Consider the following 23,293-nt stretch of genomic DNA (forward strand, 5'->3'; position numbering starts at 1 on the left):
GAAACATCACAAAGAAGTTTCTGAGAATGCTTCTGTCTAGATGTTATAGGGAGATATTCCCGTTTCCAACGAAATCGTCAAAGCTATCCAAATATCCACTTGCAGATACAACAAAAGGAGTGGTTCAAACGTGCTCTATAAAAAGAAAGGTTCAAGTCCGTTAGTTGAGGACACACATCAGAAATAAGTTTCTGAGAATGCTTCTGTCTTGTTTTTATGGGAAGATATTTCCTTCTTCGCCGTAGGCAAGAAAGCGTTGGAAATGTCCACTTCCAGATGCACAAAAAGAGTGTTTCAAACCTGCTCTATGACAGGGAATGTTCAACTCTGTGACTTGAATGCAAACGTCACAAAGAAGTTTCTGAGAGTGCTGCTGTCCACTATTTTTATGTAATCCCGTTTCCAACGAAATCCTCAGAGCTATCCAAATATCCACTTGCAGATTCTACAAAAAGAGTGTTTCAAAACTGCTGTATCAAAAGAAAGGTTCAAGTCTGTTAGTTGAGGACACACATCGCAAATAAGTTTCTGAGAATGCTTCTGTCTTGTTTTTATGGGAAGATATTTCCTTTTTAACCATAGGCCTGATACCGTTCCAAATGTCCACTTCCAGATACTACAAAAAGAGTGTTTCAAACCTGCTCTATGAAAGGGAATGTTCAACTCTGTGACTTGAATGCAAACATCACAAAGAAGTTTCTGAGAATGCTGCTGTCTACTATTTATCTGTAATCCCGCTTCCAACGAAATCCTCAGTTTTATAGAAATATCCACTTGCAGATTCCAAAAAAAGAGTGTTTCACACGTGCTCTGTCAATAGAAAGGTTCAACACTGTTACTTGTGTAGATAGAGCATAAACAAGTTTCTGAGATTGCTTCTATCTCGTTTTTATGGGAAGATATTTCCTTTTTTTACCATAGGCCACAAAGCGCTGCAAATGTCCACTTCCAGTTACTACAAAAAGAGTGTTTGAAACCTGCTCTGTGAAAGGGAATGTTCAACTCTGTGACTTAAATGGAAACATCACAAAGAAGTTTCTGAGAATGCTGCTGTCTACTTTTTTATGTAATCCCGTTTCCAACGAAATCGTCAGAGCTATCCAAATATCCACTTGCAGATTCTACAAAAAGAGTGTTTCAAAAATGCTGTGTCAAAAGAAAGGTTCAAGTCTGTTAGTTGAGGACACACAACACAAATAAGTTTCTGAGAATGCTTCCGTCTTGTTTTTCTGCGACGATATTTCCTTTTGAACCATAGGCCTGGTACCGTTCCAAATGTCCACTTCCAGATAGTACAAAAAGAGTGTTTCAAACCTGCTGTATGAAAGGCAATGTTCAACTCTGTGACTTGAATGCAAACATCACAAAGAAGTTTCTGAGAATGCTGCTCTCTACCTTTTATCTGTAATCCCGCTTCCAACGAAATCCTCAGTTCTATAGAAATATCCTCTTGCAGATTCCAAAAAAACAGTGTTTCACACCTGCTCTATCAATAGAAAGGTTCAACACTGTTACTTCAGTACATACAGCGTAAACAAGTTTCTGAGATTGCTTCTATCTCGTTTTCATGGGAAGATATTTCCTTTTTTACCATAGGCCACAAAGCGCTGGAAATGTCCACTTCCAGATACTACAAAAAGAGTGTTTCAAACCTGCTCTATGAAAGAGAATGTTCAACTCTGTGACTTGAATGGAAACATCACAAAGAAGTTTCTGAGAATGCTTCTGTCTAGATGTTATAGGGAGATATTCCCGTTTCCAACGAAATCGTCAAAGCTATCCAAATATCCACTTGCAGATACAACAAAAGGAGTGGTTCAAACGTGCTCTATAAAAAGAAAGGTTCAAGTCCGTTAGTTGAGGACACACATCAGAAATAAGTTTCTGAGAATGCTTCTGTCTTGTTTTTATGGGAAGATATTTCCTTCTTCGCCGTAGGCAAGAAAGCGTTGGAAATGTCCACTTCCAGATGCACAAAAAGAGTGTTTCAAACCTGCTCTATGACAGGGAATGTTCAACTCTGTGACTTGAATGCAAACGTCACAAAGAAGTTTCTGAGAGTGCTGCTGTCCACTATTTTTATGTAATCCCGTTTACAACGAAATCCTCAGAGCTATCCAAATATCCACTTGCAGATTCTACAAAAAGAGTGTTTCAAAACTGCTGTATCAAAAGAAAGGTTCAAGTCTGTTAGTTGAGGACACACATCGCAAATAAGTTTCTGAGAATGCTTCTGTCTTGTTTTTATGGGAAGATATTTCCTTTTTAACCATAGGCCTGATACCGTTCCAAATGTCCACTTCCAGATACTACAAAAAGAGTGTTTCAAACCTGCTCTATGAAAGGGAATGTTCAACTCTGTGACTTGAATGCAAACATCACAAAGAAGTTTCTGAGAATGCTGCTGTCTACTATTTATCTGTAATCCCGCTTCCAACGAAATCCTCAGTTTTATAGAAATATCCACTTGCAGATTCCAAAAAAAGAGTGTTTCACACGTGCTCTGTCAATAGAAAGGTTCAACACTGTTACTTGTGTAGATAGAGCATAAACAAGTTTCTTAGATTGCTTCTATCTCGTTTTTATGAGAAGATATTTCCTTTTTTTACCATAGGCCGCAAAGCGCTGCAAATGTCCACTTCCAGTTACTACAAAAAGAGTGTTTGAAACCTGCTCTGTGAAAGGGAATGTTCAACTCTGTGACTTAAATGGAAACATCACAAAGAAGTTTCTGAGAATGCTGCTGTCTACTTTTTTATGTAATCCCGTTTCCAACGAAATCGTCAGAGCTATCCAAATATCCACTTGCAGATTCTACAAAAAGAGTGTTTCAAAACTGCTGTGTCAAAAGAAAGGTTCAAGTCTGTTAGTTGAGGACACACAACACAAATAAGTTTCTGAGAATGCTTCCGTCTTGCTTTTATGCGATGATATTTCCTTTTGAACCATAGGCCTGGTACCGTTCCAAATGTCCACTTCCAGATAGTACAAAAAGAGTGTTTCAAACCTGCTGTATGAAAGGGAATGTTCAACTCTGTGACTTGAATGCAAACATCACAAAGAAGTTTCTGAGAATGCTGCTCTCTACCTTTTATCTGTAATCCCGCTTCCAACGAAATCCTCAGTTCTATAGAAATATCCTCTTGCAGATTCCAAAAAAACAGTGTTTCACACCTGCTCTATCAATAGAAAGGTTCAACACTGTTACTTCAGTACATACAGCGTAAACAAGTTTCTGAGATTCCTTCTATCTCGTTTTCATGGGAAGATATTTCCTTTTTTACCATAGGCCTCAAAGTGCTGCAAATGTCCACTTCCAGATACTACAAAAAGAGTGTTTCAAACCTGCTCTATGAAAGAGAATGTTCAACTCTGTGACTTGAATGGAAACATCACAAAGAAGTTTCTGAGAATGCTTCTGTCTACATTTTATAGGGAGATATTCCCGTTTCCAACGAAATCGTCGAAGCTATCCAAATATCCACTTGCAGATACAACAAAAGGAGTGGTTCAAACGTGCTCTATAAAAAGAAAGGTTCAAGTCCGTTAGTTGAGGACACACATCAGAAATAAGTTTCTGAGAATGCTTCTGTCTTGTTTTTATGGGAAGATATTTCCTTCTTCGCCGTAGGCAAGAAAGCGTTGGAAATGTCCACTTCCAGATGCTACAAAAAGAGTGTTTCAAACCTGCTCTATGACAGGGAATGTTCAACTCTGTGACTTGAATGCAAACGTCACAAAGAAGTTTCTGAGAATGCTGCTGTCAACTTTTTTTATGCAATCCCGTTTCCAACGAAATCCTCAGAGCTATCCAAATATCCACTTGCAGATTCTACAAAAAGAGTGTTTCAAAACTGCTGTATCAAAAGAAAGGTTCAAGTCTGTTAGTTGAGGACACACATCGCAAATAAGTTTCTGAGAATGCTTCTGTCTTGTTTTTATGGGAAGATATTTCCTTTTTAACCATAGGCCTGATACCGTTCCAAATGTCCACTTCCAGATACTACAAAAAGAGTGTTTCAAACCTGCTCTATGAAAGGGAATGTTCAACTCTGTGACTTGAATGCAAACATCACAAAGAAGTTCCTGAGAATGCTGCTGTCTACTATTTATCTGTAATCCCGCTTCCAACGAAATCCTCAGTTTTATAGAAATATCCACTTGCAGATTCCAAAAAAAGAGTGTTTCACACGTGCTCTGTCAATAGAAAGGTTCAACACTGTTACTTGTGTAGATAGAGCATAAACAAGTTTCTGAGATTGCTTCTATCTCGTTTTTATGGGAAGATATTTCCTTTTTTACCATAGGCCAGAAAGCGCTGCAAATGTCCACTTCCAGATACTACAAAAAGAGTGTTTGAAACCTGCTCTGTGAAAGGGAATGTTCAACTCTGTGACTTAAATGGAAACATCACAAAGAAGTTTCTGAGAATGCTGCTGTCTACATTTTATATGCATTCCCGTTTCCAACGAAATCCTCAGAGCTATCCAAATATCCACTTGCAGATTCTACAAAAAGAGTGTTTCAAAACTGCTGTGTCAAAAGAAAGGTTCAAGTCTGTCAGTTGAGGACACACAACACAAATAAGTTTCTGAGAATGCTTCCGTCTTGCTTTTGTGTGACGATATTTCCTTTTGAACCATAGGCCTGGTACCGTTCCAAATGTCCACTTCCAGATAGTACAAAAAGAGTGTTTCAAACCTGCTGTATGAAAGGGAATGTTCAAATCTGTGACTTGAATGCAAACATCACAAAGAAGTTTCTGAGAATGCTGCTCTCTACCTTTTATCTGTAATCCCGCTTCCAACGAAATCCTCAGTTCTATAGAAATATCCTCTTGCAGATTCCAAAAAAACAGTGTTTCACACCTGCTCTATCAATAGAAAGGTTCAACACTGTTACTTCAGTACATACAGCATAAACAAGTTTCTGAGATTGCTTCTATCTCGTTTTCATGGGAAGATATTTCCTTTTTTACCATAGGCCACAAAGCGCTGCAAACGTCCACGTCCAGATACTACAAAAAGAGTGTTTCAAACCTGCTCTATGAAAGAGAATGTTCAACTCTGTGACTTGAATGGAAACATCACAAAGAAGTTTCTGAGAATGCTTCTGTCTAGATGTTATAGGGAGATATTCCCGTTTCCAACGAAATCGTCCAAGCTCTCCAAATATCCACTTGCAGATACAACAAAAAGAGTGGTTCAAACGTGCTCTATAAAAAAAAAGGTTCAAGTCCGTTAGTTGAGGACACACATCAGAAATAAGTTTCTGAGAATGCTTCTGTCTTGTTTTTATGGGAAGATATTTCCTTCTTCGCCGTGGGCAAGAAAGCGTTGGAAATGTCCACTTCCAGATGCTACAAAAAGAGTGTTTCAAACCTGCTCTATGACAGGGAATGTTCAACTCTGTGACTTGAATGCAAACGTCACAAAGAAGTTTCTGAGAATGCTGCTGTCCACTATTTTTATGTAATCCCGTTTCCAACGAAATCCTCAGAGCTATCCAAATATCCACTTGCAGATTCTACAAAAAGAGTGTTTCCAAACTGCTGTATCAAAAGAAAGGTTCAAGTCTGTTAGTTGAGGACACACATCGCAAATAAGTTTCTGAGAATGCTTCTGTCTTGTTTTTATGGGAAGATATTTCCTTTTTAACCATAGGCCTGATACCGTTCCAAATGTCCACTTCCAGATACTACAAAAAGAGTGTTTCAAACCTGCTCTATGAAAGGGAATGTTCAACTCTGTGACTTGAATGCAAACATCACAAAGAAGTTCCTGAGAATGCTGCTGTCTACTATTTATCTGAAATCCCGCTTCCAACGAAATCCTCAGTTTTATAGAAATATCCACTTGCAGATTCCAAAAAAAGAGTGTTTCACACGTGCTCTGTCAATAGAAAGGTTCAACACTGTTACTTGTGTAGATAGAGCATAAACAAGTTTCTGAGATTGCTTCTATCTCGTTTTTATGGGAAGATATTTCCTTTTTTACCATAGGCCAGAAAGCGCTGCAAATGTACACTTCCAGATACTACAAAAAGAGTGTTTGAAACCTGCTCTTTGAATGGGAATGTTCAACTCTGTGACTTAAATGGAAACATCACAAAGAAGTTTCTGAGAATGCTGCTGTCTACATTTTATATGCAATCCCGTTTCCAACGAAATCCTCAGAGCTATCCAAATATCCACTTGCAGATTCTACAAAAAGAGTGTTTCAAAACTGCTGTGTCAAAAGAAAGGTTCAAGTCTGTTAGTTGAGGACACACAACACAAATAAGTTTCTGAGAATGCTTCCGTCTTGCTTTTATGCGATGATATTTCCTTTTGAACCATAGGCCTGGTACCGTTCCAAATGTCCACTTCCAGATAGTACAAAAAGAGTGTTTCAAACCTGCTGTATGAAAGGGAATGTTCAACTCTGTGACTTGAATGCAAACATCACAAAAAGTTTCTGAGAATGCTGCTCTCTACCTTTTATCTGTAATCCCGCTTCCAACGAAATCCTCAGTTCTATAGAAATATCCTCTTGCAGATTCCAAAAAAACAGTGTTTCACACCTGCTCTATCAATAGAAAGGTTCAACACTGTTACTTCAGTACATACAGCATAAACAAGTTTCTGAGATTGCTTCTATCTCGTTTTCATGGGAAGATATTTCCTTTTTTACCATAGGCCTCAAAGTGCTGCAAATGTCCACTTCCAGATACTACAAAAAGAGTGTTTCAAACCTGCTCTATGAAAGAGAATGTTCAACTCTGTGACTTGAATGGAAACATCACAAAGAAGTTTCTGAGAATGCTTCTGTCTACATTTTATAGGGAGATATTCCCGTTTCCAACGAAATCGTCGAAGCTATCCAAATATCCACTTGCAGATACAACAAAAGGAGTGGTTCAAACGTGCTCTATAAAAAGAAAGGTTCAAGTCCGTTAGTTGAGGACACACATCAGAAATAAGTTTCTGAGAATGCTTCTGTCTTGTTTTTATGGGAAGATATTTCCTTCTTCGCCGTGGGCAAGAAAGCGTTGGAAATGTCCACTTCCAGATGCTACAAAAAGAGTGTTTCAAACCTGCTCTATGACAGGGAATGTTCAACTCTGTGACTTGAATGCAAACGTCACAAAGAAGTTTCTGAGAATGCTGCTGTCCACTATTTTTATGTAATCCCGTTTCCAACGAAATCCTCAGAGCTATCCAAATATCCACTTGCAGATTCTACAAAAAGAGTGTTTCCAAACTGCTGTATCAAAAGAAAGGTTCAAGTCTGTTAGTTGAGGACACACATCGCAAATAAGTTTCTGAGAATGCTTCTGTCTTGTTTTTATGGGAAGATATTTCCTTTTTAACCATAGGCCTGATACCGTTCAAAATGTCCACTTCCAGATACTACAAAAAGAGTGTTTCAAACCTGCTCTATGAAAGGGAATGTTCACCTCTGTGACTTGAATGCAAACATCACAAAGAAGTTCCTGAGAATGCTGCTGTCTACTATTTATCTGAAATCCCGCTTCCAACGAAATCCTCAGTTTTATAGAAATATCCACTTGCAGATTCCAAAAAAAGAGTGTTTCACACGTGCTCTGTCAATACAAAGGTTCAACACTGTTACTTGTGTAGATAGAGCATAAACAAGTTTCTTAGATTGCTTCTATCTCGTTTTTATGGGAAGATATTTCCTTTTTTACCATAGGCCAGAAAGCGCTGCAAATGTCCACTTCCAGATACTACAAAAAGAGTGTTTGAAACCTGCTCTGTGAAAGGGAATGTTCAACTCTGTGACTTCAATGGAAACATCACAAAGAAGTTTCTGAGAATGCTGCTGTCTACATTTTATATGCAATCCCGTTTCCAACGAAATCCTCAGAGCTATCCAAATATCCACTTGCAGATTCTACAAAAAGAGTGTTTCAAAACTGCTGTGTCAAAAGAAAGGTTCAAGTCTGTTAGTTGAGGACACACAACACAAATAAGTTTCTGAGAATGCTTCCGTCTTGCTTTTATGCGATGATATTTCCTTTTGAACCATAGGCCTGGTACCGTTCCAAATGTCCACTTCCAGATAGTACAAAAAGAGTGTTTCAAACCTGCTGTATGAAAGGGAATGTTCAACTCTGTGACTTGACTGCAAACATCACAAAGAAGTTTCTGAGAATGCTGCTCTCTACCTTTTATCTGTAATCCCGCTTCCAACGAAATCCTCAGTTCTATAGAAATATATTCTTGCAGATTCCAAAAAAACAGTGTTTCACACCTGCTCTATCAATAGAAAGGTTCAACACTGTTACTTCAGTATATACAGCATAAACAAGTTTCTGAGATTGCTTCTATCTCGTTTTCATGGGAAGATATTTCCTTTTTTACCATAGGCCTCAAAGTGCTGCAAATGTCCACTTCCAGATACTACAAAAAGAGTGTTTCAAACCTGCTCTATGAAAGAGAATGTTCAACTCTGTGACTTGAATGGAAACATCACAAAGAAGTTTCTGAGAATGCTTCTGTCTACATTTTATAGGGAGATATTCCCGTTTCCAACGAAATCGTCGAAGCTATCCAAATATCCACTTGCAGATACAACAAAAGGAGTGGTTCAAACGTGCTCTATAAAAAGAAAGGTTCAAGTCCGTTAGTTGAGGACACACATCAGAAATAAGTTTCTGAGAATGCTTCTGTCTTGTTTTTATGGGAAGATATTTCCTTCTTCGCCGTAGGCAAGAAAGCGTTGGAAATGTCCACTTCCAGATGCTACAAAAAGAGTGTTTCAAACCTGCTCTATGACAGGGAATGTTCAACTCTGTGACTTGAATGCAAACGTCACAAAGAAGTTTCTGAGAATGCTGCTGTCAACTATTTTTATGCAATCCCGTTTCCAACGAAATCCTCAGAGCTATCCAAATATCCACTTGCAGATTCTACAAAAAGAGTGTTTCAAAACTGCTGTATCAAAAGAAAGGTTCAAGTCTGTTAGTTGAGGACACACATCGCAAATAAGTTTCTGAGAATGCTTCTGTCTTGTTTTTATGGGAAGATATTTCCTTTTTAACCATAGGCCTGATACCGTTCAAAATGTCCACTTCCAGATAGTACAAAAAGAGTGTTTCAAACCTGCTCTATGAAAGGGAATGTTCAACTCTGTTACTTGAATGCAAACATCACAAAGAAGTTCCTGAGAATGCTGCTGTCTACTATTTATCTGAAATCCCGCTTCCAACGAAATCCTCAGTTTTATAAAAATATCCACTTGCAGATTCCAAAAAAAGAGTGTTTCACACGTGCTCTGTCAATAGAAAGGTTCAACACTGTTACTTGTGTAGATAGAGCATAAACAAGTTTCTGAGATTGCTTCTATCTCGTTTTTATGGGAAGATATTTCCTTTTTTACCATAGGCCAGAAATCGCTGCAAATGTCCACTTCCAGATACTACAAAAAGAGTGTTTGAAACCTGCTCTGTGAAAGGGAATGTTCAACTCTGTGACTTAAATGGAAACATCACAAAGAAGTTTCTGAGAATGCTGCTGTCTACATTTTATATGCAATCCCGTTTCCAACGAAATCCTCAGAGCTATCCAAATATCCACTTGCAGATTCTACAAAAAGAGTGTTTCAAAACTGCTGTGTCAAAAGAAAGGTTCAAGTCTGTCAGTTGAGGACACACAACACAAATAAGTTTCTGAGAATGCTTCCGTCTTGCTTTTGTGTGACGATATTTCCTTTTGAACCATAGGCCTGGTACCGTTCCAAATGTCCACTTCCAGATAGTACAAAAAGAGTGTTTCAAACCTGCTGTATGAAAGGGAATGTTCAAATCTGTGACTTGAATGCAAACATCACAAAGAAGTTTCTGAGAATGCTGCTCTCTACCTTTTATCTGTAATCCCGCTTCCAACGAAATCCTCAGTTCTATAGAAATATCCTCTTGCAGATTCCAAAAAAACAGTGTTTCACACCTGCTCTATCAATAGAAAGGTTCAACACTGTTACTTCAGTACATACAGCATAAACAAGTTTCTGAGATTGCTTCTATCTCGTTTTCATGGGAAGATATTTCCTTTTTTACCATAGGCCACAAAGCGCTGCAAATGTCCACGTCCAGATACTACAAAAAGAGTGTTTCAAACCTGCTCTATGAAAGAGAATGTTCAACTCTGTGACTTGAATGGAAACATCACAAAGAAGTTTCTGAGAATGCTTCTGTCTAGATGTTATAGGGAGATATTCCCGTTTCCAACGAAATCGTCCAAGCTCTCCAAATATCCACTTGCAGATACAACAAAAAGTGTGGTTCAAACGTGCTCTATAAAAAAAAAGGTTCAAGTCCGTTAGTTGAGGACACACATCAGAAATAAGTTTCTGAGAATGCTTCTGTCTTGTTTTTATGGGAAGATATTTCCTTCTTCGCCGTGGGCAAGAAAGCGTTGGAAATGTCCACTTCCAGATGCTACAAAAAGAGTGTTTCAAACCTGCTCTATGACAGGGAATGTTCAACTCTGTGACTTGAATGCAAACGTCACAAAGAAGTTTCTGACAATGCTGCTGTCCACTATTTTTATGTAATCCCGTTTCCAACGAAATCCTCAGAGCTATCCAAATATCCACTTGCAGATTCTACAAAAAGAGTGTTTCCAAACTGCTGTATCAAAAGAAAGGTTCAAGTCTGTTAGTTGAGGACACACATCGCAAATAAGTTTCTGAGAATGCTTCTGTCTTGTTTTTATGGGAAGATATTTTCTTTTTAACCATAGGCCTGATACCGTTCAAAATGTCCACTTCCAGATACTACAAAAAGAGTGTTTCAAACCTGCTCTATGAAAGGGAATGTTCAACTCTGTGACTTGAATGCAAACATCACAAAGAAGTTCCTGAGAATGCTGCTGTCTACTATTTATCTGTAATCCCGCTTCCAACGAAATCCTCAGTTTTATAGAAATATCCACTTGCAGATTCCAAAAAAAGAGTGTTTCACACGTGCTCTGTCAATAGAAAGGTTCAACACTGTTACTTGTGTAGATAGAGCATAAACAAGTTTCTGAGATTGCTTCTATCTCGTTTTTATGGGAAGATATTTCCTTTTTTACCATAGGCCAGAAAGCGCTGCAAATGTCCACTTCCAGATACTACAAAAAGAGTGTTTGAAACCTGCTCTGTGAAAGGGAATGTTCAACTCTGTGACTTAAATGGAAACATCACAAAGAAGTTTCTGAGAATGCTGCTGTCTACATTTTATATGCAATCCCGTTTCCAACGAAATCCTCAGAGCTATCCAAATATCCACTTGCAGATTCTACAAAAAGAGTGTTTCAAAACTGCTGTGTCAAAAGAAAGGTTCAAGTCTGTCAGTTGAGGACACACAACACAAATAAGTTTCTGAGAATGCTTCCGTCTTGCTTTTGTGTGACGATATTTCCTTTTGAACCATAGGCCTGGTACCGTTCCAAATGTCCACTTCCAGATAGTACAAAAAGAGTGTTTCAAACCTGCTGTATGAAAGGGAATGTTCAAATCTGTGACTTGAATGCAAACATCACAAAGAAGTTTCTGAGAATGCTGCTCTCTACCTTTTATCTGTAATCCCGCTTCCAACGAAATCCTCAGTTCTATAGAAATATCCTCTTGCAGATTCCAAAAAAACAGTGTTTCACACCTGCTCTATCAATTGAAAGGTTCAACACTGTTACTTCAGTACATACAACATAAACAAGTTTCTGAGATTGCTTCTATCTCGTTTTCATGGGAAGATATTTCCTTTTTTACCATAGGCCACAAAGCGCTGCAAATGTCCACGTCCAGATACTACAAAAAGAGTGTTTCAAACCTGCTCTATGAAAGAGAATGTTCAACTCTCTGACTTGAATGGAAACATCACAAAGAAGTTTCTGAGAATGCTTCTGTCTAGATGTTATAGGGAGATATTCCCGTTTCCAACGAAATCGTCCAAGCTCTCCAAATATCCACTTGCAGATACAACAAAAAGAGTGGTTCAAACGTGCTCTATAAAAAAAAAGGTTCAAGTCCGTTAGTTGAGGACACACATCAGAAATAAGTTTCTGAGAATGCTTCTGTCTTGTTTTTATGGGAAGATATTTCCTTCTTCGCCGTGGGCAAGAAAGCGTTGGAAATGTCCACTTCCAGATGCTACAAAAAGAGTGTTTCAAACCTGCTCTATGACAGGGAATGTTCAACTCTGTGACTTGAATGCAAACGTCACAAAGAAGTTTCTGAGAATGCTGCTGTCCACTATTTTTATGTAATCCCGTTTCCAACGAAATCCTCAGAGCTATCCAAATATCCACTTGCAGATTCTACAAAAAGAGTGTTTCCAAACTGCTGTATCAAAAGAAAGGTTCAAGTCTGTTAGTTCAGGACACACATCGCAAATAAGTTTCTGAGAATGCTTCTGTCTTGTTTTTATGGGAAGATATTTCCTTTTTAACCATAGGCCTGATACCGTTCCAAATGTCCACTTCCAGATACTACAAAAAGAGTGTTTCAAACCTGCTCTATGAAAGGGAATGTTCAACTCTGTGACTTGAATGCAAACATCACAAAGAAGTTCCTGAGAATGCTGCTGTCTACTATTTATCTGAAATCCCGCTTCCAACGAAATCCTCAGTTTTATAGAAATATCCACTTGCAGATTCCAAAAAAAGAGTGTTTCACACGTGCTCTGTCAATAGAAAGGTTCAACACTGTTACTTGTGTAGATAGAGCATAAACAAGTTTCTGAGATTGCTTCTATCTCGTTTTTATGGGAAGATATTTCCTTTTTTACCATAGGCCAGAAAGCGCTGCAAATGTCCACTTCCAGATACTACAAAAAGAGTGTTTGAAACCTGCTCTGTGAAAGGGAATGTTCAACTCTGTGACTTAAATGGAAACATGACAAAGAAGTTTCTGAGAATGCTGCTGTCTACATTTTATATGCAATCCCGTTTCCAACGAAATCCTCAGAGCTATCCAAATATCCACTTGCAGATTCTACAAAAAGAGTGTTTCAAAACTGCTGTGTAAAAAGAAAGGTTGAAGTCTGTTAGTTGAGGACACACAACACAAATAAGTTTCTGAGAATGCTTCCGTCTTGCTTTTATGCGATGATATTTCCTTTTGAACCATAGGCCTGGTACCGTTCCAAATGTCCACTTCCAGATAGTACAAAAAGAGTGTTTCAAACCTGCTGTATGAAAGGGAATGTTCAACTCTGTGACTTGAATGCAAACATCACAAAGAAGTTTCTGAGAATGCTGCTCTCTACCTTTTATCTGTAATCCCGCTTCCAACGAAATCCTCAGTTCTATAGAAATATCCTCTTGCAGATTCCAAAAAAACAGTGTTTCACACCTGCTCTATCAATAGAAAGGTTCAACACTGTTACTTCAGTACATACAGCATAAACAAGTTTCTGAGATTGCTTCTATCTCGTTTTCATGGGAAGATATTTCCTTTTTTACCATAGGCCTCAAAGTGCTGCAAATGTCCACTTCCAGATACTACAAAAAGAGTGTTTCAAACCTGCTCTATGAAAGAGAATGTTCAACTCTGTGACTTGAATGGAAACATCACAAAGAAGTTTCTGAGAATGCTTCTGTCTACATTTTATAGGGAGATATTCCCGTTTCCAACGAAATCGTCGAAGCTATCCAAATAACCACTTGCAGATACAACAAAAGGAGTGGTTCAAACGTGCTCTATAAAAAGAAAGGTTCAAGTCCGTTAGCTGAGGACACACATCAGAAATAAGTTTCTGAGAATGCTTCTGTCTTGTTTTTATGGGAAGATATTTCCTTCTTCGCCATAGGCAAGAAAGCGTTGGAAATGTCCACTTCCAGATGCTACAAAAAGAGTGTTTCAAACCTGCTCTATGACAGGGAATGTTCAACTCTGTGACTTGAATGCAAACGTCACAAAGAAGTTTCTGAGAATGCTGCTGTCAACTATTTTTATGCAATCCCGTTTCCAACGAAATCCTCAGAGCTATCCAAATATCCACTTGCAGATTCTACAAAAAGAGTGTTTCAAAACTGCTGTATCAAAAGAAAGGTTCAAGTCTGTTAGTTGAGGACACACATCGCAAATAAGTTTCTCAGAATGCTTCTGTCTTGTTTTTATGGGAAGATATTTCCTTTTTAACCATAGGCCTGATACCGTTCCAAATGTCCACTTCCACATACTACTAAAAGAGTGTTTCAAACCTGCTCTATGAAAGGGAATGTTCAACTCTGTGACTTGAATGCAAACATCACAAAGAAGTTCCTGAGAATGCTGCTGTCTACTATTTATCTGAAATCCCGCTTCCAACGAAATCCTCAGTTTTATAGAAATATCCACTTGCAGATTCCAAAAAAAGAGTGTTTCACACGTGCTCTGTCAATAGAAAGGTTCAACACTGTTACTTGTGTAGATAGAGCATAAACAAGTTTCTGAGATTGCTTCTATCTCGTTTTTATGGGAAGATATTTCCTTTTTTACCATAGGCCAGAAAGCGCTGCAAATGTCCACTTCCAGATACTACAAAAAGAGTGTTTGAAACCTGCTCTGTGAAAGGGAATGTTCAACTCTGTGACTTAAATGGAAACATCACAAAGAAGTTTCTGAGAATGCTGCTGTCTACATTTTATATGCAATCCCGTTTCCAACGAAATCCTCAGAGCTATCCAAATATCCACTTGCAGATTCTACAAAAAGAGTGTTTCAAAACTGCTGTGTCAAAAGAAAGGTTCAAGTCTGTTAGTTGAGGACACACAACACAAATAAGTTTCTGAGAATGCTTCCGTCTTGCTTTTATGCGATGATATTTCCTTTTGAACCATAGGCCTGGTACCGTTCCAAATGTCCACTTCCAGATAGTACAAAAAGAGTGTTTCAAACCTGCTGTATGAAAGGGAATGTTCAACTCTGTGACTTGAATGCAAACATCACAAAGAAGTTTCTGAGAATGCTGCTCTCTACCTTTTATCTGTAATCCCGCTTCCAACGAAATCCTCAGTTCTATAGAAATATCCTCTTGCAGATTCCAAAAAAACAGTGTTTCACACCTGCTCTATCAATAGAAAGGTTCAACACTGTTACTTCAGTACATACAGCATAAACAAGTTTCTGAGATTGCTTCTATCTCGTTTTCATGGGAAGATATTTCCTTTTTTACCATAGGCCACAAAGCGCTGCAAATGTCCACGTCCAGATACTACAAAAAGAGTGTTTCAAACCTGCTCTATGAAAGAGAATGTTCAACTCTGTGACTTGAATGGAAACATCACAAAGAAGTTTCTGAGAATGCTTCTGTCTAGATGTTATAGGGAGATATTCCCGTTTCCAACGAAATCGTCCAAGCTCTCCAAATATCCACTTGCAGATACAACAAAAAGAGTGGTTCAAACGTGCTCTATAAAAAAAAGGTTCAAGTCCGTTAGTTGAGGACACACATCAGAAATAAGTTTCTGAGAATGCTTCTGTCTTGTTTTTATGGGAAGATATTTCCTTCTTCGCCGTGGGCAAGAAAGCGTTGGAAATGTCCACTTCCAGATGCTACAAAAAGAGTGTTTCAAACCTGCTCTATGACAGGGAATGTTCAACTCTGTGACTTGAATGCAAACGTCACAAAGAAGTTTCTGACAATGCTGCTGTCCACTATTTTTAATGTAATCCCGTTTCCAACGAAATCCTCAGAGCTATCCAAATATCCACTTGCAGATTCTACAAAAAGAGTGTTTCCAAACTGCTGTATCAAAAGAAAGGTTCAAGTTTGTTAGTTCAGGACACACATCGCAAACAAGTTTCTGAGAATGCTTCTGTCTTGTTTTTATGGGAAGATATTTCCTTTTTAACCATAGGCCTGATACCGTTCCATATGTCCACTTCCAGATACTACAAAAAGAGTGTTTCAAACCTGCTCTATGAAAGGGAATGTTCAACTCTGTGACTTGAATGCAAACATCACAAAGAAGATTCTGAGAATGCTGCTGTCTACTATATATCTGAAATCCCGCTTCCAACGAAATCCTCAGTTTTATAGAAATATCCACTTGCAGATTCCAAAAAAAGAGTGTTTCCCACGTGCTCTGTCAATAGAAAGGTTCAACACTGTTACTTGTGTAGATAGAGCATAAACAAGTTTCTGAGATTGCTTCTATCTCGTTTTTATGGGAAGATATTTCCTTTTTTACCATAGGCCAGAAAGCGATGCAAATGTCCACTTCCAGATACTACAAAAAGAGTGTTTGAAACCTGCTCTGTGAAAGGGAATGTTCAACACTGTGACTTAAATGGAAACATGACAAAGAAGTTTCTGAGAATGCTGCTGTCTACTTTTTATATATAATCCCGTTTCCAACGAAATCCTCAGAGCTATCCAAATATCCACTTGCAGATTCTACAAAAAGAGTGTTTCAAAACTGCTGTGTCAAAAGAAAGGTTCAAGTCTGTTAGTTGAGGACACACAACACAAATAAGTTTCTGAGAATGCTTCCGTCTTGCTTTTATGCGACGATATTTCCTTTTGAACCATAGGCCTGGTACCGTTCCAAATGTCCACTTCCAGATAGTACAAAAAGAGTGTTTCAAACCTGCTGTATGAAAGGGAATGTTCAACTCTGTGACTTGAATGCAAACATCACAAAGAAGTTTCTGAGAATGCTGCTCTCTACTTTTTATTTGTAATCCCGCTTCCAACGAAATCCTCAGTTCTATAGAAATATGCTCTTGCAGATTCCAAAAAAACAGTGTTTCACACCTGCTCTATCAATAGAAAGGTTCAACACTGTTACTTCAGTACATACAGCATAAACAAGTTTCTGAGATTGCTTCTATCTCGTTTTCATGGGAAGATATTTCCTTTTTTACCATAGGCCTCAAAGTGCTGCAAATGTCCACTTCCAGATAATACATAAAGAGTGTTTCAAACCTGCTCTATGAAAGAGAATGTTCAACTCGGTGACTTGAATGGAAACATCACAAAGAAGTTTCTGAGAATGCTTCAGTCTACATTTTATACGGAGATATTCCCGTTTCCAACGAAATCGTCAAAGCTATCCAAATATCCACTTGCAGATACAACCAAAGGAGTGGTTCAAACGTGCTCTATAAAAAGAAATGTTCAAGTCCGTTAGTTGAGGACACACATCAGAAATAAGTTTCTGAGAATGCTTCTGTCTTGTTTTTATGGGAAGATATTTCCTTCTTCGCCGTAGGCAAGAAAGCGTTGGAAATGTCCACTTCCAGATGCTACAAAAAGAGTGTTTCAAACCTGCTCTATGACAGGGAATGTTCAACTCTGTGACTTGAATGCAATCGTCACAAAGAAGTTTCTGAGAATGCTGCTGTCAACTATTTTTATGCAATCCCGTTTCCAACGAAATCCTCAGAGCTATCCAAATATCCACTTGCAGATTCTACAAAAAGAGTGTTTCAAAACTGCTGTATCAAAAGAAAGGTTCAAGTCTGTTAGTTGAGGACACACATCGCAAATAAGTTTCTGAGAATGCTTCTGTCTTGTTTTTATGGGAAGATATTTCCTTTTTAACCATAGGCCTGATACCGTTCAAAATGTCCACTTCCAGATACTACAAAAAGAGTGTTTCAAACCTGCTCTATGAAAGGGAATGTTCAACTCTGTGACTTGAATGCAAACATCACAAAGAAGTTCCTGAGAATGCTGCTGTCTACTATTTATCTGAAATCCCGCTTCCAACGAAATCCTCAGTTTTATAGAAATATCCACTTGCAGATTCCAAAAAAAGAGTGTTTCACACGTGCTCTGTCAATAGAAAGGTTCAACACTGTTACTTGTGTAGATAGAGCATAAACAAGTTTCTGAGATTGCTTCTATCTCGTTTTTATGGGAAGATATTTCCTTTTTTACCATAGGCCAGAAAGCGCTGCAAATGTCCACTTCCAGATACTACAAAAAGAGTGTTTGAAACCTGCTCTGTGAAAGGGAATGTTCAACTCTGTGACTTAAATGGAAACATCACAAAGAAGTTTCTGAGAATGCTGCTGTCTACATTTTATATGCAATCCCGTTTCCAACGAAATCCTCAGAGCTATCCAAATATCCACTTGCAGATTCTACAAAAAGAGTGTTTCAAAACTGCTGTGTCAAAAGAAAGGTTCAAGTCTGTTAGTTGAGGACACACAACACAAATAAGTTTCTGAGAATGCTTCCGTCTTGCTTTTGTGTGACAATATTACCTTTTGAACCATAGGCCTGGTACCGTTCCAAATGTCCACTTCCAGATAGTACAAAAAGAGTGTTTCAAACCTGCTGCATGAAAGGGAATGTTCAAATCTGTGACTTGAATGCAAACTTCACAAAGAAGTTTCTGAGAATGCTGCTCTCTACCTTTTATCTGTAATCCCGCTTCCAACGAAATCCTCAGTTCTATAGAAATATCCTCTTGCAGATTCCAAAAAAACAGTGTTTCACACCTGCTCTATCAATAGAAAGGTTCAACACTGTTACTTCAGTACATACAGCATAAACAAGTTTCTGAGATTGCTTCTATCTCGTTTTCATGGGAAGATATTTCCTTTTTTACCATAGGCCACAAAGCGCTGCAAATGTCCACGTCCAGATACTACAAAAAGAGTGTTTCAAACCTGCTCTATGAAAGAGAATGTTCAACTCTGTGACTTGAATGGAAACATCACAAAGAAGTTTGTGAGAATGCTTCTGTCTAGATGTTATAGGGAGATATTCCCGTTTCCAACGAAATCGTCCAAGCTCTCCAAATATCCACTTGCAGATACAACAAAAAGAGTGGTTCAAACGTGCTCTATAAAAAAAAAGGTTCAAGTCCGTTAGTTGAGGACACACATCAGAAATAAGTTTCTGAGAATGCTTCTGTCTTGTTTTTATGGGAAGATATTTCCTTCTTCGCCGTGGGCAAGAAAGCGTTGGAAATGTCCACTTCCAGATGCTACAAAAAGAGTGTTTCAAACCTGCTCTATGACAGGGAATGTTCAACTCTGTGACTTGAATGCAAACGTCACAAAGAAGTTTCTGACAATGCTGCTGTCCACTATTTTTATGTAATCCCGTTTCCAACGAAATCCTCAGAGCTATCCAAATATCCACTTGCAGATTCTACAAAAAGAGTGTTTCCAAACTGCTGTATCAAAAGAAAGGTTCAAGTCTGTTAGTTGAGGACACACATCGCAAATAAGTTTCTGAGAATGCTTCTGTCTTGTTTTTATGGGAAGATATTTCCTTTTTAACCATAGGCCTGATACCGTTCAAAATGTCCACTTCCAGATACTACAAAAAGAGTGTTTCAAACCTGCTCTATGAAAGGGAATGTTCAACTCTGTGACTTGAATGCAAACATCACAAAGAAGTTCCTGAGAATGCTGCTGTCTACTATTTATCTGAAATCCCGCTTCCAACGAAATCCTCAGTTTTATAGAAATATCCACTTGCAGATTCCAAAAAAAGAGTGTTTCACACGTGCTCTGTCAATAGAAAGGTTCAACACTGTTACTTGTGTAGATAGAGCATAAACAAGTTTCTGAGATTGCTTCTATCTCGTTTTTATGGGAAGATATTTCCTTTTTTACCATAGGCCAGAAAGCGCTGCAAATGTCCACTTCCAGATACTACAAAAAGAGTGTTTGAAACCTGCTCTGTGAAAGGGAATGTTCAACTCTGTGACTTAAATGGAAACATCACAAAGAAGTTTCTGAGAATGCTGCTGTCTACATTTTATATGCAATCCCGTTTCCAACGAAATCCTCAGAGCTATCCAAATATCCACTTGCAGATTCTACAAAAAGAGTGTTTCAAAACTGCTGTGTCAAAAGAAAGGTTCAAGTCTGTTAGTTGAGGACACACAACACAAATAAGTTTCTGAGAATGCTTCCGTCTTGCTTTTGTTTGACAATATTACCTTTTGAACCATAGGCCTGGTACCGTTCCAAATGTCCACTTCCAGATAGTACAAAAAGAGTGTTTCAAACCTGCTGTATGAAAGGGAATGTTCAACTCTGTGACTTGAATGCAAACATCACAAAGAAGTTTCTGAGAATGCTGCTCTCTACCTTTTATCTGTAATCCCGCTTCCAACGAAATCCTCAGTTCTATAGAAATATCCTCTTGCAGATTCCAAAAAAACAGTGTTTCACACCTGCTCTATCAATAGAAAGGTTCAACACTGTTACTTCAGTACATACAGCATAAACAAGTTTCTGAGATTGCTTCTATCTCGTTTTCATGGGAAGATATTTCCTTTTTTACCATAGGCCTCAAAGTGCTGCAAATGTCCACTTCCAGATACTACAAAAAGAGTGTTTCAAAAATGCTCTATGAAAGAGAATGTTCAACTCTGTGACTTGAATGGAAACATCACAAAGAAGTTTCTGAGAATGCTTCTGTCTACATTTTATAGGGAGATATTCCCGTTTCCAACGAAATCGTCGAAGCTATCCAAATATCCACTTGCAGATACAACAAAAGGAGTGGTTCAAACGTGCTCTATAAAAAGAAAGGTTCAAGTCCGTTAGTTGAGGACACACATCAGAAATAAGTTTCTGAGAATGCTTCTGTCTTGTTTTTATGGGAAGATATTTCCTTCTTCGCCGTAGGCAAGAAAGCGTTGGAAATGTCCACTTCCAGATGCTACAAAAAGAGTGTTTCAAACCTGCTCTATGACAGGGAATGTTCAACTCTGTGACTTGAATGCAAACGTCACAAAGAAGTTTCTGAGAATGCTGCTGTCAACTATTTTTATGCAAGCCCGTTTCCAACGAAATCCTCAGAGCTATCCAAATATCCACTTGCAGATTCTACAAAAAGAGTGTTTCAAAACTGCTGTATCAAAAGAAAGGTTCAAGTCTGTTAGTTGAGGACACACATCGCAAATAAGTTTCTGAGAATGCTTCTGTCTTGTTTTTATGGGAAGATATTTGCTTTTTAACCATAGGCCTGATACCGTTCCAAATGTCCACTTCCAGATAGTACAAAAAGAGTGTTTCAAACCTGCTCTATGAAAGGGAATGTTCAACTCTGTGACTTGAATGCAAACGTCACAAAGAAGTTTCTGACAATGCTGCTGTCCACTATTTTTATGTAATCCCGTTTCCAACGAAATCCTCAGAGCTATCCAAATATCCACTTGCAGATTCTACAAAAAGAGTGTTTCCAAACTGCTGTATCAAAAGACAGGTTCAAGTTTGTTAGTTCAGGACACACATCGCAAACAAGTTTCTGAGAATGCTTCTGTCTTGTTTTTATGGGAAGATATTTCCTTTTTAACCATAGGCCTGATACCGTTCCATATGTCCACTTCCAGATACTACAAAAAGAGTGTTTCAAACCTGCGCTATGAAAGGGAATGTTCAACTCTGTGACTTGAATGCAAACATCACAAAGAAGTTTCTGAGAATGCTGCTGTCTACTATTTATCTGAAATCCCGCTTCCAACGAAATCCTCAGTTTTATAGAAATATCCACTTGCAGATTCCAAAAAAAGAGTGTTTCACACGTGCTCTGTCAATAGAAAGGTTCAACACTGTTACTTGTGTAGATAGAGCATAAACAAGTTTCTGAGATTGCTTCTATCTCGTTTTTATGGGAAGATATTTCCTTTTTTACCATAGGCCAGAAAGCGCTGCAAATGTCCACTTCCAGATACTACAAAAAGAGTGTTTGAAACCTGCTCTGTGAAAGGGAATGTTCAACTCTGTGACTTAAATGGAAACATCACAAAGAAGTTTCTGAGAATGCTGCTGTCTACATTTTATATGCAATCCCGTTTCCAACGAAATCCTCAGAGCTATCCAAATATCCACTTGCAGATTCTACAAAAAGAGTGTTTCAAAACTGCTGTGTCAAAAGAAAGGTTCAAGCCTGTCAGTTGAGGACACACAACACAAATAAGTTTCTGAGAATGCTTCCGTCTTGCTTTTGTGTGACGATATTTCCTTTTGAACCATAGGCCTGGTACCGTTCCAAATGTCCACTTCCAGATAGTACAAAAAGAGTGTTTCAAACCTGCTGTATGAAAGGGAATGTTCAAATCTGTGACTTGAATGCAAACATCACAAAGAAGTTTCTGAGAATGCTGCTCTCTACCTTTTATCTGTAATCCCGCTTCCAACGAAATCCTCAGTTCTATAGAAATATCCTCTTGCAGATTCCAAAAAAACAGTGTTTCACACCTGCTCTATCAATAGAAAGGTTCAACACTGTTACTTCAGTACATACAGCATAAACAAGTTTCTGAGATTGCTTCTATCTCGTTTTCATGGGAAGATATTTCCTTTTTTACCATAGGCCACAAAGCGCTGCAAACGTCCACGTCCAGATACTACAAAAAGAGTGTTTCAAACCTGCTCTATGAAAGAGAATGTTCAACTCTGTGACTTGAATGGAAACATCACAAAGAAGTTTCTGAGAATGCTTCTGTCTAGATGTTATAGGGAGATATTCCCGTTTCCAACGAAATCGTCCAAGCTCTCCAAATATCCACTTGCAGATACAACAAAAAGAGTGGTTCAAACGTGCTCTATAAAAAAAAGGTTCAAGTCCGTTAGTTGAGGACACACATCAGAAATAAGTTTCTGAGAATGCTTCTGTCTTGTTTTTATGGGAAGATATTTCCTTCTTCGCCGTGGGCAAGAAAGCGTTGGAAATGTCCACTTCCAGATGCTACAAAAAGAGTGTTTCAAACCTGCTCTATGACAGGGAATGTTCAACTCTGTGACTTGAATGCAAACGTCACAAAGAAGTTTCTGACAATGCTGCTGTCCACTATTTTTATGTAATCCCGTTTCCAACGAAATCCTCAGAGCTATCCAAATATCCACTTGCAGATTCTACAAAAAGAGTGTTTCCAAACTGCTCTATCAAAAGAAAGGTTCAAGTCTGTTAGTTGAGGACACACATCGCAAACAAGTTTCTGAGAATGCTTCTGTCTTGTTTTTATGGGAAGATATTTCCTTTTTAACCATAGGCCTGATACCGTTCAAAATGTCCACTTCCAGATACTACAAAAAGAGTGTTTCAAACCTGCGCTATGAAAGGGAATGTTCAACTCTGTGACTTGAATGCAAACATCACAAAGAAGTTTCTGAGAATGCTGCTGTCTACTATTTATCTGAAATCCCGCTTCCAACGAAATCCTCAGTTTTATAGAAATATCCACTTGCAGATTCCAAAAAAAGAGTGTTTCACACGTGCTCTGTCAATAGAAAGGTTCAACACTGTTACTTGTGTAGATAGAGCATAAACAAGTTTCTGAGATTGCTTCTATCTCGTTTTTATGGGAAGATATTTCCTTTTTTACCATAGGCCAGAAAGCGCTGCA

The sequence above is a fragment of the Pan troglodytes genome, chromosome 11 (assembly GCF_028858775.2).
Source record: "Pan troglodytes isolate AG18354 chromosome 11, NHGRI_mPanTro3-v2.0_pri, whole genome shotgun sequence".
NCBI classification, from domain to species: domain Eukaryota; kingdom Metazoa; phylum Chordata; class Mammalia; order Primates; family Hominidae; genus Pan; species Pan troglodytes.